At 38.6% G+C, this 18,619-nt stretch overlaps 1 protein-coding gene across 9 annotated transcripts in view; it reads left to right on the forward strand.

Moving 5' to 3' along the window:
- Nucleotides 1-18,619, forward strand: part of ANAPC10 (anaphase promoting complex subunit 10) — a 202,512-nt gene that overhangs the window by 62,594 nt on the left and 121,299 nt on the right. The window contains exon 5 of one of the 9 annotated variants that reach the window (XM_074396857.1): nt 1-6,505. This exon is cut by the window's left edge and continues 23,952 nt beyond it. The exons of the other annotated variants lie outside the window; for them this stretch is intronic. The gene's annotated coding sequence lies outside the window, so the exon portion shown is untranslated. Of the gene's footprint in view, nt 6,506-18,619 lie in introns of those variants that run through there. 9 annotated transcript variants of the gene reach the window in all.

Consider the following 18,619-nt stretch of genomic DNA (forward strand, 5'->3'; position numbering starts at 1 on the left):
GCCAATACTGTAACTTGTTTCTTAGCCTGTTGACTTAAAGGTAGGAGGAGCCCAAAGTGTCCAGGTGTCAATCTTAACTTCCAGTTTAATGGAATTGTTGTGTCTCCTGGAGGCAGTGTTCCTCCTTCTGGAACTAAGACCTCTAGGCCAGCAGAACATAATGTCACAGGAACAAGAAGGAAAAATTTTGCTAGTGGATCACTAGGGGTGATGGTGAGTGTTACCACTTTTACTTCCACCCCTTGATTCTTGGACCCATGAATACTGGCTATTGGAGAAGCAGTACTATATATTGGATCCTGATTCAGAGCATATACAGCCTTCTGGAGAACTTTTCCCCAGCCCTGCAAAGTATTGTCATCTAGTTGGCCTTGCGATTATGACTTCAAAAGGCTATTCCACCGTTCTATCAATTCAGCTGTTTTAGGAAGATGAGGAACATGGTAAGGCTGGTGAATTCCATGAGCATGAGCCCACTGCCACACTTTTCAGTCATAAAGTCAGAGGCAATGCTGTGTGGAATACCATGACCGTGGATAAGGCATTCCGTGAGTCCATGGGTGGTAGTCTTGGCAGAAGCATTGTGTGCAAGCTAGACAAACCCATATCCAGAGAAACTGTCTATTCCAGTGAGGACAAACTTTTGCCCTTTCTATGATGGAAGAAATCCTATATAATCAACCTACTACCAGGTAGATGGCTGATCAGCCCAAGGATTGGTGCCATATTGAGGGCTTAGTGTTGGTCTCTGCTGCTGGCAAATTGGGCACTCAGCAGTGGCCGTGGCCAGGTCAGCTTTGGTGAGTGGAAGTCCATGTTGGTGAGCCCATGTGTAACCTCCATCTCTGCCACCATGGCTGCTTTGTTCATGGGCCCATTGGGCGATGACTGTGTGGTTGGGGAAAGAGGCTGAGTGGTATCCACGGACCAGGTCATCCTATTCACTTAATTATTAAACTCCTTCTCTGCTGAGCTCACTCATTGGTGAGCACTCATATGAGATAAAAATATATTCAGTTTTTGACCACTCAAGAGAGGTCCATTCACATACCTCTTCCCAAAATTTCTTGGTCACCAATTTTCTAATCATGGTTCTTCCAAGTCCCTGACCATCTGGCCAATCCATTGGCTACCGCCCAGGAATCAGTATATAATTGCACATCTGGCCGTTTCTCCTTCCATGCAAAGTGCACGACCAGGTGCACTGCTTGAAGTTCTGCCCATTGGGAAGATTTCTCTTCACTGCTTTCCTTCAGGGATGTCCTAGAAAGAGGCTGTAGTGCTGCAGCTGTCCACTTTTGGGTGGTCCTGCATATCGTGCAGAACCATCTGTGAACCAGGCCCTAGGCTTCTCTTTCTCTGTCAGCTGATCATAGGGAACTCCCCATGAGGCCATCAGTGTAGGGGAAAGAAGGCAGGGTGGTAGAAGTGGAGACCATGGACATTTGAGCCACTTCCTCATGTAACTTCTGCCTTCAGGACCTGCTCAAGCTTGATCACATATATACTACTTTCACTTTCTGATGGAATGCTGCTGTGCACAAATGACTTTATGGTTAGATGGGTCAGAAAGCACCTAGTTCATGATAGGCGGTTCAGATTATATAGTTACTTAGTGACCCATAGTCAAACATTCATCAGTGTGGGGGAAAGAAGGCAGGGTGGTAGAAGTGGAGACCATGGACATTTGAGCCACTTCCTCATGTAACTTCTGCCTTCAGGACCTGCTCAAGCTTGATCACATATATACTACTTTCACTTTCTGATGGAATGCTGCTGTGCACAAATGACTTTATGGTTAGATGTGTCAGAAAGCACCTAGTTCATGATAGGCGGTTCAGATTATATAGTTACTTAGTGACCCATAGTCAAACATTCAGTTTCCACCAAAGCCCAGTCAAGAGCTGTCTGTCAAAAGGAGAGTAGTTATCTGCAGAAGATGGCAGGGCCTTGCCCCAAAATTCTAGAGACCTCCTCTATGATTCACCTATAGGGGTCTGCCAAAGACTCCAAACAGCATCCCTATCTGTCACTGACACTTCAAGCACCATTGAATTTGCTGGATCCACTTGGCCATAGCCCAAGTGGCAGAGCAGCTTGCACAGCAGCCTGGACATGTTGCAGAGCCTTCTCCTGTTGTGGACCCCACTCAAAACTGGCAACCTTTCAGGTCACTTGAAAAATGGGCTGGAGTAACATACCCAAATATGGAATGTGTTGCCTCCAAAATCCAAATAGGCTCACTAGGTGTTGTGCCTCTTTCTTGGTTGTAGGAGGGGCTAAATGCAGCAACTTATCCTTTACCTTAGAAGGAATTTCTTGACAGGCCCCACACCATTGGACCCCTAGAAATTTTACTGAGGTAGGAGGCCCCTGAATTTTAGTTGGATTTATTTTCCATCCTCTGGCATGCAAATGTCTCACCAGTAAGTCCAGTGTGTTTGCTACCTCTTGCTCACTGGATCCAATAAACATAATGTCATCAATGTAATGGACCAGTGTGCGGAAGGAAAAACAATCAAGGTCTCTCCAAGTAAGATTATGACACAAAGCCAGAGAGTAGATTTACCTCTGAGATAGGACAGTAAAAGTATATTGCTGGTCTTGCCAGCTGAAGATAAATTGCTTCTTGTGGGTTTTATGAACAGGAATGGAGAAAAAGGCATTTGCCAACTCAAAGGCTGCATATCAGGTACCAGGAGATGTATTAATATGCCCAAGCAATGAAACCACATCTGGTAGAGCAGTTAAAATTGGAGTCACCACGTGATTAAGCTTATGACAATCCACTGTCATTCTCTGAGATCTGTCTTCTGCACATGCCAAATGGGAGAGTTGAACATGGATGTGGTGGGAAATACCATCCCTGCATCCTTCAAGTCCTTGATGGTGGCACTAATCTCCACGGCCCCTCCAGGGATGTTATACTGTTTTTGATTTACTATTTTTTTAGGTAGAGGTAGCTCTAATGGCTTCCATTTGGCCTTTCCCATCATAATTGCCATCATTCTACCAGTCAGGGAGTCAGTGTGGGGGTTCTGCCAGCTGCTAAGTACAGTTATGCTAATTATGCATTCTGGCACTGGGGAAATGACCACAGGATGAGTCTGAAGACCCACTGGACCCAGCGTAAGTCAGACCCGAGCTAAAACTCCATCAATTACCTGACCTCCATATGCCCCTACTTTAACTGGAGGACCACAGTGATGCTTTGGGTCCCCTGGAATCAACATTGGCTCAGACCAGTATCCAGTAGTCACTAAAATGTCTGATCACTTCCCTTCCCCAGTACAGAGTTACCGTGGTAAAAGGCCACAGGTCTTGGGGAAGGATGGGAGAAAGATACACTGCATAAATTGTTGTTAATATAGTGGGATCCTTCTTCAGGGAACCTGGTCTCCCCTTCAGTCAAAGGATTCTGGTAAAAAACCACCTTAAACTTCATATGGAACCAAAAGAGAGCCCACAGAGCCAAGTCAATCTAAGCAAAAAGAACAGAGCTGGAGACATCACACTACCTGACTTCAAACTATACTACAAGGCTACAGTAATTAAAACAGTATAGTACTGGTACCAAAACAGAGATATAGACCAATGGAACAGAACAGAGGCCTTGGAGGCAACACGACACATCTACAACCATCTAGTCTTTGACAAACATGACAAAAGCAAGCAATGGGGAAAGGATTCCCTGTTTAATAAATGGTGTTGGGAAAACTGGCTAGCCATGTGCAGAAAGAAGAAACCGGACCCCTTCCTGACACCTTACACTAAAATTAACTCCAGATGGATTAAAAACTTAAAGATAAGACCTAACACCATAAAAACCCTAGAAGAAAACCTAGGCAAAACCATTCAGGACATAGGCATATGCAATAACTTCATGACTAAAACACCAAAAGCATTGGCAACAAAAGCCAAAATAGATAAATGGCATCTAATTAATCTGTAGAGCTTCTGCACAGCAAAAGAAATAATCATTAGAGTGTACTGGCAACCAAGAGAATGGGAAAAAATTTTTGCCATCTACCCATCTGACAAAAGACTAATATCCAGAATCTGTACAGATCTAAAAGAGATTTACAAGAAAAAAAAAAAAAAAAAAACCATTCAAAAGTGGGAGAAGGATATGAACAGACACTTTTCAAAAGACATATATGAGGCCAACAGACATATGAAGAAATCCTCATCATCACTGGTCATTAGAGAAATGCAAATCAAAACTACATTGAGATACCATCTCATGCCAGTTAGAATGGCAATCATTGAAAAATCTGGAGACAACAGATGCTGGAGAGGATGTAGAGAAATAGGAACACTTACACTGCTGGTGGGAGTGTAAATTAGTTCAACCATTGTGGAAGACAGTGTGGCGATTTTTTAAGGACCTAGAAATAGAAATTCCATTTGACCCAGCAATTCCATTACTGGGTATATATCCAAAGAATTATAAATCATTCTGTTGTAAAGACACGTGCACACATACCTTCATAGTGGCACTGTTTACAATAGCAAAGACCTGGAACCAATCCAGATGCCCATGGATGATAGACTGGACAAGGAAATAGTGGCACATATACACCTTGGAGTACTATGCAGCTATAATAAACGATGAGTTTGTGTCCTTTGTAGGGACATGGATGAACCTGGAAACCATCATTCTCAGCAAACTGACACAAGATCAGAAAGTCAAACACTGCATGTTCTCACTCATAGATGGGTGTTGAACAGTGAGAATACATGGACACAGGGAAGGAAGCATCACACACTGGGGTCTGTTGGGGGGACTAGGGAAGGGACAGTGGGAGGTAGGGATTTGGGGAGGAATAACATGGGGAGAAATGCCAGATAGGTGTTGGGGATGGAGTCAGCAAACCTCATTGCCATGTAGGTACCTATGCAACAATCCTGCATGTTCTTCACATGTACCCCAGAATCTAAAATACAATAATTTCTATATATATATGATATATTTATATATCATATATATAATAATTTCTCATGCTCTCTCTCTCTCTCATATATATATAAATGCAGGTGCTGCCCTTACAAATCTGTTTCACAAGGCATTTTTCAAGGGAGCATATTCTGCATCCTCCCAGCTGGGATGAGTAGGTCTAAAGTGACTAATCCACTCCACCATTCCAATCTTTCTAAACCTCTGAATCCCTTCCTGTACATTAAACCAAAGGAGATCAGGCATTTCCAGCTCACTCATAGTGGAATCTTTCTAAACCTTTCAATCCCTTCCTGTACATTAAACCAAGGGAGATCAGGCATTTCCAGCTCACTCACTCATCTTTTAATCCATATTTCAGCTAGCCAAGCAAATAAACCTTCAGAACCTTTTTAGACTCCTTGAGCTGCAACATTAAAAGCAGAGTCCCTACTTAGTGAGCTCAAATCAATAAATTCAGCCTGACATAACTATGTTTCTGCCTCCATTATCCCATATCCTTACTATCCATTCCTATGCCTGTTCTCCAGATTTCTGTTTATATAAATTAGAGAATTCAGTCATTTTTTTATTGTAACTCACCTCCTATGGGTCACACTCTCAACTTCACCTCCACGGACCTGCCAGGCCTTTAGTCTAGTTATAGGTCTAGAAGCAAACAGGGTGTTGGGGCTGGCTCCTGAGGAGAGTCAACATTTTCTTGCCTGGCAACCTTATGGGACGCCATCACATTGCCTCAGGCAGTACAGGGTTTATCTCATCAGACAGGTGGAATGACTGATGGTAGTGTGGGTGAGGGAGGGGATGTTGCCACTACTGGGGATGGGAAAGCCATTCCCTCTGGCAAAAAAGCCTCATCAGAGTTTACAAACTCAGTGTCCCCAGCTTCATCAGGCTTTTCCCACTCTTCCCCATGCCAAGTTTCAGGGTCCCATTACTTTTCAGTCAGTGCCCTCACTGTAATAGTAGACACTTGGCAAGGCTGTGCAGGCACCTTTCATTGCAGCTCAGCCACTCACATGATAAGAGCTTGTATCTGTTTTTCCACAATTTCAGCTGTTTCTCTACAGGAGATACTCCCACTCAGGGCAATCTTAGCAGATTTCAGGCTCAGTATCTGCTTCTGAAGCTGGGAGTTAGAATCCCTGAGTTCATCATTTTCTTTCATCAGTTTGTCCATTGAACTTACGAGCAACCAACCAGCTTCACTGTGTTCCTTGGGTCTTCACATATGGTTAAAGGTATTAAGTATAGAGTCACTAAACTCCTTGCTTCTCACAGGTGATGAATCAAGAGTGTCAAACACATTTATTTTGCATAACTCTCTAAACAGTTTACACCAGGGACTATTAGTGTTCTCCATTAGAGTCCTTAGCATTTGTGAGTCTAATCATATTGAGCACCCAACTCCAGAAATCCCAGAATCAACGAATGAACACCATTCTTAATATTCTGTTCCTCTGGAACTGCTGCTGATACCAAAATCTGTATTAGTCATGGTTCTTTTAGAGGGAAAGAAATAAGATACAGATATATGTGTGTGTGTGTGTGTGTGTGTATATATATATATATATATATATATATATATATATATATCTACACACACACACACACACATATAAATGTATATATATTTAATAAACATGATATATATGATAAATACTTATATATACATGTATGTATATCATATGAGTTTAAGTATTAACTTACACAAAATTAGACATATTAGATATATATATCTTACATATCATATATAAATTAGGTATATTAGATATATATATCTTATTATATATCATATATATATGAGTTTATTAAATATTAACTTAAACGTTCCACAGTAGACTGTCTGCAAGCTGAGGAGCAAGGAGAGCCAGTCCAAGTCTCAAAACTGAAGAACTTGGAGTCTGATGTTCAAGGGCAGGAAGCATCCAGCACAGGAGAAAGATGTAGGTTGGGAGGCAAGGCCTGTCTCCTTTTCACATGTTTCTGCCTGCTTCATATTTGCTGGAAGCTGATTAGATTGTGCCCACCAGATTAAGGCTGGATCTGCCTTCCCCAGCCCACTGACTCAAATGTTAATCTCTTTTGGCAACACCCACACAGGCACGCCCAGGATTAATAGTTTGTATCCCTCAGTCCAATCAAGTTGAAACTAAGTATTAACCATAACACCATCTAACAGCTCTTTCAGCCTCTCCTGGCTCCCTCCCCATTTTCTCTTACAGACATTTCCCCTACTACTTGTATTTCTAACCCTGTCTTGGTGTCTGCTTCTCAGACACAGCTGTATTCTTAAGACATCCCTTTAAGATCATCCTGGGAATTTCCTTCACTTTTTATTTTGGGAGACCTCTTGTTTCTGGATCTCAGGTCTTCATCATTTTTGGTTTACTTCCTTTGTTGGTGGAATACATTATCCACATGGGAGGTAAATTGTTGAAACCTTGCATGACTGAAAACTTTTATTTCAATCTCACCCTTGAGGGATGATTTGGCTAGGTATGGAGTTCCAGTTTGAAAGTAATTTTCTCTCAGAATTTTAAACACATTCTCCATTGCCTAATAGTTTTCAGTGTAAATATTAAGAAATACAATACCACTTTTAATTTCTGATGCTTTGCATGTAACCTGTTCTTCTCTCAGGTAGCTTTTATAATCTCCTTATCCTTGATTCTGAAATTTCATGATTCAGTGCCTTATTGTGTGTGTGGTTCCTTTATTGTTCAGGGTGCTCAGTGGTTTCCATGTTTGTAGATACCTGTCCCTGAGTCCTGGAGACATTCTTGTGTTCTTTGATAGTTTTTAATTGTTTTCTTTGTGCGCTTTATCTGAATTCACGTTTATTAGCTATGATAACCTCCTGCATTAAACCCCTAATTTTCTTATTTTCTATTTCTTTTCTTTTCTTGTCTTCCAATTCATTTATATTAAATTAAGAAGTTTTTTGCAGGTATGGTGGCTCATGCCCGTAATCTCAGCACTTTGAGAGGCTGAGGTGGGTAGATCACCTCAGGTGAGGAGTTCAAGACTAGCCTGGCCAACATGACAAAATCCCATCTCTACTAAAAATACAAAAATTAGCCTAGCATGGTGATGCTTGCCTGTAGTCCCAGCTACTTGGGAGGCTGAGGCATAAGAATTGCTTGAACTGGGTGGCAGAGGTTGTAGTGAATCGAGAATGCGCTGCTGCATTCCAGTTTGGGCAACAGAGTAAGAGTGTCTCAAAAAAAAAAAAAGTTTTTGCCCTCATATATATATATATATATATATATATATATATATGTATAGATATATATAATGTGTGTGTGTGTGTGTGTGTGTATATATATATGAGGGCAAAAACTTTTTTTTTTTTTTTTGAGACAACCAATAAGGCACCCCAAGAAGAGAAAGGGCACAAATATATGTGTGTGTGTGTATATATATTTAGCTTTCAAAGACCTCTTTTTGTTTTTTGACTGTTGTAAAAATTAACATTCTGTTCTTGTTTCATGGATACAGTATATCACTGAGGATACTAATGATGCTTTGTTTTGTTTTTTAAATTTTTGCACTTCCTTCACTTTGGAGTTCCTTTTTTTTTTTTTGTAAATCTTTGTTTGCTTGCTGCTTTCAATTTCTGTCTTGTTTTATTTTGTTTCTTACATACTAGGAGATCCTTGACTATTTTGTCTTATTTAAGAGTGAGGCATAAATAATAAGTTTGGAACAGTTTGTGTTCATAGGATTTGTTCTCAGTGGGCCTCCTATAGTGTAGTCAGTCTGGAAGCCGCACCTCCTTCAAGTCTTTGCAGACATTACCTTCTCATTGAGGCCTTTTCTGACCACCTTATTTAAAACTGTACACACCTCCCCCTCATAATTCAGCTCTTTTTCTGCTCTGTTTTGTTCCCATGCACTTTTCTTACCTGATATGTTATGTTGATTACGTTTATTAGTAAAATGTTGCTTACAAGGGAACAGATTGTGTTTATTACTAAACATCGCTTACAACAAGAACTCTAGTTGTTGTTTGTGGTTTTATTGATATATTCAATGAGAATAGTGCCCTGCGCAGAAGAGACATTCAATCTATCAATAAATGTTTGTTAAATTGAGGACACTCACATATCATTATGTGTAGGTCTTTTATGGATTTTCATTTTGCCCAGAAAATAATAATAATACATTCTCTGGCCTGGGGCACATGGCAAGGGATGGGAGGTGAGATATGTAGGAAACTACAAAGTGATCTGTCTGGGAGTCAGTGTTCTCAAACCTGAGCAAGAGGAAGGGAGGTGAGATTTTATTGTTATGTATGCAGATGTACAGTTCTCTTTATATTCAGGTGCTGCCATCTAGTTTTGTTTTACCTGAATCTGATCCTCTCTAATCTGTCTAACTGGTAAGATGTTAGTTTTCTATAATAGTGGAAAAGGAAACCATCAACTGGCTGCTCATACTGGGGGCAAGTAAGAATCTAGGGCTTAACAGTTCCTTATACTACAGTCATATCTCATTTTGTTGCACTTTGCTTTGATAAATACTATGCTTTTACAGATTGAAGATTTGTGGCAACCCTTCATTGAGCAAGTCTATCAGTGCCATTTTTTCAACAGCATGTGCTCATTTTGTGCCACTGTCACATTTTGGTAATTCTTGTAATATTTCCACTTTTTTCATCGTTATACCTGTTATGGTCATCTGTGATCAGTAATTATTGATGCTTCTATTGTCATTGTTATGGGTCCCCACGAGCCAAGCCCATGTAAGATGGCAAACTCATTTAATAACTGTGTGTTCTGACTACTGCAGTACCTAGCCAGCTGTTCTGCCTCTCCCTTTCTCTTCTTGGGGTGCCTTATTGGTTGAGACGACAATATTGAAATTAGGCCAGTTAGTAACCTGACAGTGGCATCTAAGTGTCCAAGTGAAAGGAAATGTCTCACATCTCTCACTTTAATTCAAAAGCTAGAAAGGATTAAGCTTAATGAGGAGGATGTGTTGAAAGCCAAAACAGGTCAAAAGCTAACCTCTTGTTCTAAACAGTTAGCCAAGTTGTGAATATAAGGGAAAAGATCCTGAAGGAAATTTAAAAATGCTACTCTAGTAAACACATGAATAGTAGGAAAGCAAAACAGCCTTATTGCTCATATGGAGAAAGTTCGAATGTTCTATATAGAAAATCAAACCAGCCACAACATTCCCTTAAGCCAAAACCTAATCACAACTGAGCCATAACTCTTGAATTCTGTAAAGGCTGAGAGGTGAGGAAGCTGCAAAAGAACGTTTGAAGCTAGCAGAGGTTGGTTCATGAGATTTGAGGAAAGAAGCCATCTTCATAACATAAAAGAGTCTGGTGAAGCAGCAAGTGCTGATGGAGAAGCTGCAGCAAGTTACCCAGAAGATCTAGCTAAAGTAACTGATGAGGGTAGATACATCAAGCAATACATTTCAGTGTAGACAAAACAGCCTTCTACTGGAAGAAGATGCCAACTAAGACTTTCATAGCTAGAGAGTAGAAGTCAGTGCCTGGTTTGAAAGCTCCACAAGGCAGGCTGACTCTTGTTAGGGACTGATGCAGCTGGTGACTTTTAAGTTGAAGGCAGCATTCACTATTTAAAAAATCTTAGGGCCCTTAAGAATTATGCTAAATCTATTCTGCCCATGTGCTATCCATGGAAGAACAAAGCCTCGATGACAGCTTATCTGTTTAGAGCATGGTGTCCTGAATATTTTAATCCTACTGTTGAGACCTACTGCTCAGAGAAAGATTTATTTCAAAATACTATTGCTCATTGACAATGTACCTAGTCACTCAGGAACTTTGATGGAGATGTACAAGGAAATTAAGGTTGTTTTTATGTCTGCTAATACAACATCCATTCTGCAACTCATGGACCAAGGAGTTATTTTAACTTTCAAGTTTTACTATTTAAAAAATACATTTCATAAGGCATTAGCTGCCATAGTGATTCCTCTGATGGATCTAGGCAAAGTAAATTGAAAATCTTCTGGAAAAGATTCACTATCCAGGTGTCATTAAGAACATTTTTGATTTATGACAGAAGGTCAAAATTTTATTAACAGAACATGAACAAAAATTTGGAAGAAGATGATTCCAGTCTGCATGGATGATTTTGAGAGGTTCAGGACTTGACTTGAGAATGTAACAGCAGATGTATTGGAAATAGCAAGAGAACTAGAATTAGAATTGGACCCTAAAGGACGTGACTTAATTGCTGTAATCTCATGATAAAACGAACTGAGGAGTTGCATCTTATGGATGAGCAAAAAAAGTAGTTTTTGAGATTGAATCTAATACTGGTGAAGAAGCTGTGAACATTGTCAAAAGGACAAAAAAGGATTTAGAATATTATATCAACTTAGTTGAAAAAGTAATGGCAGGGTCTGAGAGGATTGACTCCTGTTTTGAAAGAAGTTCTACCTTGAGTAAAATACTCAAGGTATTTTATTACTTTATTTAATAATAAATAATAAATATATTAGTATTTGTTACAATACTATTAAACAGCATTGCGTGCTACAGATGAATTTTCCATGAAAGGAAGAGTCAATCATTGTGGCAACCATCATTGTTGTTTTATTTTAAGAAATTTCCACAGCCACCCAAACATTCAGCGACACCACTCTGATCAGTCAGTAGTCATCATCATTGAGGCAAGACCTTACACCAGCAAAAAAGGTTATGACTCACTAAAGGCCCAGATGATTGTTAGCACTTTTTAGCAGTAAAATATTCTTAAATTAACGTATGTGTGTTATTTTTTTAGACATAATGCTGCTACATACTTAATAGACTATAGTGTAACATAGCTTTTATTTGCACTGGGAAACCAAAAAATTTGTGTGATTTGCTTTATTGCAAGATTTCATTTGTTGTGATAAGTTTCAAACTGAACCATCAAAATCTCTGGGGTATGCCCATGTAGACTTTCAACCACTTTTCTTGTTCACTTGTTTTTGTATTTTTAGCCTAACTTGGCACTCCTGCCTTCAGAATTACCTGGTACTTCAAATTTCAGAGATAATAGGGTATTATGTACCTTTTCTTGTTGACCTCCTTCTCGGTGCCCTCTTCCCCACCGTCCCTATTTCTACACATCTCAGGGACTAAGCAAAGTGGAGAAAGAGAATATATAAGTTAGTCATTACGAATCTCTTTGTTTACCACCTCATCAGTTTTTATCTTCTCTTCTATTCCCATTGCTTTTGTGAATTTGTTTATTTTTCAAATGCCTCAGCTTGCCTCAGCTGTCATATTAGTTGAGTTTTGAAAGCAAGAATAAAAGGATGCTTACTTCAGTTTCCTAAAGTACTTTTTCAAAACACTTGCAAATTATATTAATCAGTGGTATTTCAATTATAGCTCGTTGCATGCTCAAACTTCTGAGCTCAAACGATCCCTCTGTATCAACCTCCTGAGAGCTGAGACTTCAGGCACACTGCACGATTCCAGGCTAATTTTTTTTTTTTTTTTTTTTTTTTTTTCAGTAGTGATGGAGTCTTGCTGTGTTGCCTAGATTCATCTCAAACTCTTGGCCTCAAGCAGCCCTCAGGCCTCAGCCTCCCAAAATGTTGGGATTATGAGCGTGAGGTCCCATACTTGAACTTGAGACTTTAAAGTAAAAGTTAGGGGACTGAGGTCTCATGTGACAGACCAGAAGTCCCTGTAATTATTCTTATATTTACATGTATAAAAATAATTTACTAAAAGAAAAAAAATAATAATTTACTAAACTAGAGAGTATCCAATACATAACCCATTTTAAATAATGTACGATTAATACTTTTGGCCATTTGTTGGTCTTTGGAATACTTTCAGAATCTGCCTTCTTCACAGTGTAAATTTATTTTTGGATTATTACAGACTATATAGATAAAATGTAGTTAGCTAGGCAAAGGACTATTCAAGATAAAGCTGAGGAGGTAAGCAGAGACCAAAATCATGCAGAGCCTTGTCAACCATTTTAAGGATGTAGATTTATTCTTATGGTAATGAGAAACTTATGAAAGATTTTTCAAATTTACATTTTTATGAAATGACTGTGGCTACTAAGCAGAGTTTACATTTGGAGGTAGACAAAAGCAACTAGGGCAAGACTAGTTAAGAGACTGTTAATAATAATTTGAGCGCCAGGCATGGTGGTTCATGCCTATAACCCCAACACTTTGGGAGTCCAAGACAGGAGGATTATTTGAGCCCAGGAGTTCAAGACCAGTCTGGGCAACATGGTGAGACCCCATTTCTATAAAAAATACAAAAACTAGCCAGGTGTGGTGGTGGCCACCTATAGTCCCAGCTACCTGGGAAGCTGAGGTAGAGGATTGCTTGTGCCCAGGAGGTTGAAGCTACAGCGAGCCATGAACATGCCACTGCACTCCAGTGTGGGCCATAGGGCGAAACCCTGTCTCAAAAAAATTATAATAGTAATCTGAGGTGGCAAAAAAATTTGGTTACCTACGCAGTGTTCTTCTATATTTTCTCCTTGCCAACAGAGACTATTTTTCATCATTAAAAGAAAACATCAGATACCCCATTGGTAATTTTCAGGTACTGCATAGGATGTGATCCAGACATGACCAATGGTAAATCTGATAGCTTCTGGAAAATATTTGTCTTTATTATTAAAAAAGAAAAAAGTCTTTTTGGACATTGTTAAATGAGAATGTGCTTATAGCTGCTGCAGGCATCACATTCAGGGCAGATCTTCTTTTAAAAAAACTTTATTTTCGGGAGGCCGAGGCAGGTGGATCACAAGGTCAAGAGATCGAGACCATCCTGGTCAACATAGTGAAACCCCATCTTTACTAAAAATACAAAAAATTAGCCGGGCATGGTGGCACGTGCCTGTAACCCCAGCTTCTCAGGAGGCTGAGGCAGGAGAATTGCCTGAACCCAGGAGGCAGAGGTTGCGGTGAGCCGAGATCGTGCCATTGCACTCCAGCCTGGGTAACAAGAGCGAAACTCCGTCTCAAAAAAAAAAAAACAAAAAACAAAACAAAAAAAACTTTATTTTCTATAGATACAGAAAAGTCCACATTATAAGTTAACAGCTTAGTGAATTTTCACAGACTGAACACACTTATGTAAACAGCAGCCAAATGAAAACCTAGAAATGCTGTATATGCCTCCGTATGCTTCCTGGAGGCTAACCATTATTCTGACTCTCTAGGGTAGATTATTTTCACCAAGGTTTCATTTGTCTGTCTTTTTTTGTTTTTTGTTTTTGTTTTTCTTTACATACATGGAATCATATAGTACATAGTCTTTTGTGTCTGGCTTCTTTTATTTAACCTTATGTTTGTGAAAGTCATTGGTACAACTGGTTAGTTGACAAATTGTTCATTCTCACTCCTATATAGTATTCTATGTTGTAAATGTACTCCAGTTTGTCCATTTGACTATGGCATTTGTAAATGTACTGTTGTTTACAATGTACTATGTTAAAATGTACTATGACTGTTGTAAATGTACTCCAGTTTGTCCATTTGACTGTTGTAAATAGTACTCCTATTAACATTTTTGTATACACTGCATTTCTGTTGGATTTATAACTTTTTTGATTTGTAGTAGTTCTTTATATATTCAAAATAGGTGTCCCATGGTGGATATGTGTATAATGCTTCCTAGTCTGATGCTTGGTTTTTTACTTCCTTAATGGTATCTTTTTTTGATGAACAAAAATTCTTTTTTTTTTTTCTTTTTTTCTTTTTTTTTTTTTAATTTTTTTTTTTTTTCCAAAAATTCTTAACTGTAAGATAGCTAATAAGTGTTAGTTGATTAGCGCTTTTGTGATCTATTTAAGAAAATAGTACTGTCTCCAAGGTCACAAAGATGTTTTATTTTCTTTTCACTTTTTATGATCTATTTAAGAAAATATTACTGGCTCCAAGGTTACAAAGGTGTTTTATTTTCTTTTAGAAACTTTGTTGTTTTAGGCTGAGCACTGTGGCTCATACCTGTAATCCTGGCACTTTAGGAGGCCGAGGTGAGTGGATTGCCTGAGCTCAGGAGTTCGAGACCAGCCTGGGCAACATGGTGAAACCTGGTCTCTACTAAAAATACAAAAAATTAGCCAAGAGTGGTGATGCATGCGTATAATCCCAGCTACTCGGGAGGCTGAGGCATGAGAATCACATGAACCTGAGAGGCAGAGGTTGCAGTGAGCAGAGATTGTGCCATTGCACTCCAGCCTGGGCGACAGAGTGAGATTCTATCTCAAAAGAAATTAACAGACAAACAAACAAAAAAAACCCTTTCATCAGGAGCTGATTTTTGTTTATGGTGAGAAGTGTAGGGGTCAAAATCCTTCCCCCCCGGCAATGGAAATCAAAATCATCTAGCATCATTACTTGAAAAGGCAGTCTTTTTCCTATTGTGATAAAATGTCATCTTTGACAAAAATCAAATGACCATAAATGTATGGATCTGTTTTTGAACTCTCTAATTATTTCATTAGTCTATTACTCTATTTTTGTACTAATTCCACACTGTGTTATCTTTATATCTTTATGTTGGCTTTGTATCCAGTGACCTTGTGACATTACTTTATTTTAATAGTTGGAGATTATTTTGTATGTTCCAGATGTGCAGTCATACAATTTTCAAATAGTTATTTTTTCTTCCCTTTCAATCCTTGTCCATCCCTTCCTCTCGCACTTAGTTCTTTTACCATTCTTCTCCTCCTTTTTCCTTGCTTTGTTGCATTGTTTAAGACTTCAGTACAATGTTAAATAGAAGTTGTGATGGCAGATAATCTTGTCTTGCTCATGATCTCATTGGAAAAGTTTTCAGTGTTTCACTATCATATATGATGTATGCTGTAGGTTGTTTGAAAATGCTGTTTTTATTTTTTTTTTCCTTTGGCAGTTTTTTATAAAGTTAAATTTGCCTATGACCCAACAATTCCAATATTGGGTATTTATCCAAGATAAATGAAAATACATGCGCACAGAAAGTTCTATACATGAATGGTTATATATGCTTTAAAATTTTTTTTCATAGGTTATTGGGCTACAGGTGGTGTTTAGTTCCATGTATAAGTTCTTTAGCGGTGATATGTGAGATTTTGGTGCACTCATCACCTAAGTAGTATACACTGCACCTTGTTAGTAGTCTTTTACTCCTTGCCCCTCCTCCCACCTTTCCCCCCAATTCTCCAAAATCTATTGTATCATTCTTATGCCTTTGCATCCTTATAACTTAGTTCCCACATATCAGTGGGAACATATGATATTTGATTTTTCATCCGTGAGTTACTTCGCTTAGAATAATAGTCTCTGATTTCATCCAGGCCACTGCAAATGTCATTAATTCATTCCTTTTTATGGCTGAGTAGTATTCTATTACACACACACACACACACACACGACAGTTTGTTTACTGACTTGTTGATTGATGGGCACTTGGGTTGGTTCCACAATTTTGCAATTGTGAATTGTGCTGCTATAAACATGCTTGTGCAAGTATCTTTTTTGTGTAATGACTTCTTTTCCTCTGGGTAGATACCCAATAGTAGGATTGCTGAATCAAACGGTAGTTGTATTTTTAGGTCTTTAAGGAATCTCCACACTGTTTTCCATAGTGGCTCTACTAGTTTACATTCCCACCAACAGTGTGGAAGTGTTCCCCGATCACTACATCCCCACCAACATCTACTGTTTTTTGATTTCTTTTTACTGTTATGGCCATTTTGGAGGAGTAAGATGATATCACATTGTGATTTGATTCGTATTTCTCTGATTATTAGTGATGCTGAGCATTTTTCATATGTTTGTTGGCCATTTGTATATCTTCTTTTGAGAGTTGTCTATTCATGTTCTTAGCCCACTAAAATTGATGTTACTAATTTTTTTTTCCCAGATGTGTTTGAGTTTGCTGTAGATTCTGGATATTAGCCCTTTGTCAGATATATATATTGTGAAGATTTTCTCTCATTCTGTGGGCTGTTTACTCTGCTGATTGTTCCTTTTGCCATGCAAAAGCTCTTTAGTTTAATTAAGTCCCAGCAATTTATCTTTGTTTTTATTGCATTTGCTTTTGGGTTCTTGGTCATGAAATCACTGCCTAAACCAATGACTAGAAAGGTTTTTTTCAATGTTATCTTCTAGAATTTTTATAGTTTTAGATCTTAGATTTAAGTCCTTAATCCATCTTGAGTTGATTTTTGTATACGGTGAGAGACGAGGATCCAGTTTCATTGTCCTACATGTGGCTAGCCAGTTATTCCAGCACCATTTGTTGAATAGTGTGTCCTCTCTCTACTTTACGTTTTTGTGTACTTTGTCAAAGATCACTTGGCTGTAGGTATTTGGTTTCATTTCTGGGTTCTCTATTCTGTTCCATTGATCTATGTGCCTAGTTTTATACCATTGCTATGGCCTTACAGTATAGTTTGAAATCAGGTAGTTTGATGACTCCAGATTTGTTATTTTTGCTTAGTCTTGCATTGGCTATGTGGGCTCTTTTTTGGTTCTATATGAATTTTAGAATTGTTTTTTCTAATTCTGTGAAGAATGATGGTGGTATTTTGATGAGGATTGCATTGAATTTGTAGGTTGCTTTTGGCAGTATGGTCATTTTCACAATTTTGATTCCACCCATCCATTAGCATGGGATGTATCTCCAATTGTTTGTGTTGTCTGTGATTTATATTACTAGTTCTGTGGTTCACCTTGTAGAGGTCTTTTGCTTCCTTGGTTAGGTATATTCCTAAGATGTTTTTGTTGTTGTTGTTGTTTGCAGCTATTGCAAAAGGGATTGAGTTCTTAATTTTATTCTCTGCTTGGTCACTGTTGGCGTATAGGAGAGCTACTGATTTATACATCTTGCATCTAGAAACTTTGCTGAATTCTTTCATCAGTTCTAGGAGCTTTCTGGAGGAATCTTTAGCATGTTTGAGGTAAACAATCATATTATCAGCAAACAGTTACAGTTTGACTTCATCTTTACTGATTTGGATGCCCTTTATTTCTTTCTCTTATCTGATTGCTCTGGCAGGGACTTCCAGTACTATGTTGAAGACGTGTGGTGAGAGCGGGCATTCTTGTTATGTTCCATTTTTCAGAGGGAGTGCTTTCCGCTTTTTGCCATTCAGTGTTATATTTGCTGTGAGTTTGTCATAGATGCTCTTATTACATTGAGGTATGTTTCTTATATGCTGATTTTGCTGACAGTTTTAATCATAAAGGGATGCTAGATTTTCTTGAATGCTTTTTCTGCATCTGTTAACAATGATTGTATAATTTTTGTTTTTATTCTGTTTGTGTGGTATATCACATTTATTGACTTACATATGTTAAACTATCCCTCCATGCCTGCATCCCTGGTATGAAACCCACCTGATCATGGTGGATTATCTTTTTAATATGTTGTTGGATTCAGTTAGCTAGTATTTTGTTAAGGATTTTAGCATTTATGTTCATCAGGGATGTCGGTCTGTGGTTTTCTTTTTGGTTATGTCCTTTCCTGGTTTTGGTATTAGGGTGATGCTGGCTTTATAGAATGAATTAAGGAGAGTTCCCTCTTTCTCTGTCTTGTGGAATAGTGTCAGTAGGATTGGTATCAGTTCTTTGAATGTCTGGTAGAATTCTGCTGTGAAAATCTGTCTGGTCCTGGACTTTTAAAAAAATTACCATTTCATTTCTTAAATTACGATT

Source organism: Saimiri boliviensis, chromosome 3 (genome assembly GCF_048565385.1).
Source record: "Saimiri boliviensis isolate mSaiBol1 chromosome 3, mSaiBol1.pri, whole genome shotgun sequence".
Taxonomy (NCBI): domain Eukaryota; kingdom Metazoa; phylum Chordata; class Mammalia; order Primates; family Cebidae; genus Saimiri; species Saimiri boliviensis.